Source organism: Saccopteryx bilineata, chromosome 3, assembly GCF_036850765.1.
Source record: "Saccopteryx bilineata isolate mSacBil1 chromosome 3, mSacBil1_pri_phased_curated, whole genome shotgun sequence".
Lineage (NCBI taxonomy): Eukaryota > Metazoa > Chordata > Mammalia > Chiroptera > Emballonuridae > Saccopteryx > Saccopteryx bilineata.
This window is the reverse complement of record NC_089492.1, coordinates 121,543,518-121,544,234: the sequence shown is the minus strand read 5'-3', so window position 1 is coordinate 121,544,234 and position 717 is coordinate 121,543,518. Positions and strand designations below refer to the sequence as shown.

General features: G+C 51.3%; 1 non-coding gene across 1 annotated transcript; it reads right to left on the bottom strand.

Moving 5' to 3' along the window:
• Positions 1-296: 296 nt before the first annotated feature.
• Positions 297-372, bottom strand: TRNAT-GGU (transfer RNA threonine (anticodon GGU)). Its single transcript has one exon. It is a non-coding gene; the product is annotated as a tRNA-Thr (tRNA).
• Between the last annotated feature and the right edge of the window lie 345 nt (positions 373-717).

The window sequence follows — 717 nt, the reverse complement described above, 5'->3', positions numbered from 1 at the left end:
TTATTTTTTTTGTATTTTTCTGAAGCTGGAAACCAGGAGGCAGTCAGACAGACTCCTGCATGCGCCCGACCGGGATCCACCCGGCATGCCCACCAGGAGGCGATGCTCTGCCCATCTTGGGGCATCGCTCTGCTGCAATCAGAGCCATTCTAACACCTGAGGCAGAGGCCACAGAGCCATTCTCAGCGCCTGGGAAAACTTTGCTCCAGTGGAGCCTTGGCTGCAGGAGGGGAAGAGAGAGACAGAGAGGAAGGAGAGGGGAAGGGGTGGAGAAGCAGATGGGCGCTTCTCCTGTGTGCCCTGGCCGGGAATCGAACCCGGGACTCCTGCACACCAGGCAGAAGCTCTACCACTGAGCCAACTGGCCAGGGCTTGGAAAAGTCTTTTTTTTAAAATTATTTTTATTTATTCATTTTAGAGGAGAGAGAGAGAGAGAGAGAGAGAGAGAGAGAGAGAGAAAGGGAGGAGCAGGAAGCATCAACTCCCATATGTGCCTTGACCAGGCAATCCCAGGGTTTTGAACTGGCGACCTCAGCATTCCAGGTCGACGCTTTATCCCCTGCGCCACCACAGGTCAGGTGGAAAGGTCTTTTAAAGCAACTGAAAACACATTCAAAGAATAACAACCATAGAAAGAATGAAAGGATAGAAAAATACTAAGGATGACAACCCAAAGATCAAAATGTGCATGGCTCCATCTGGGGGCTCAGGGTGAGG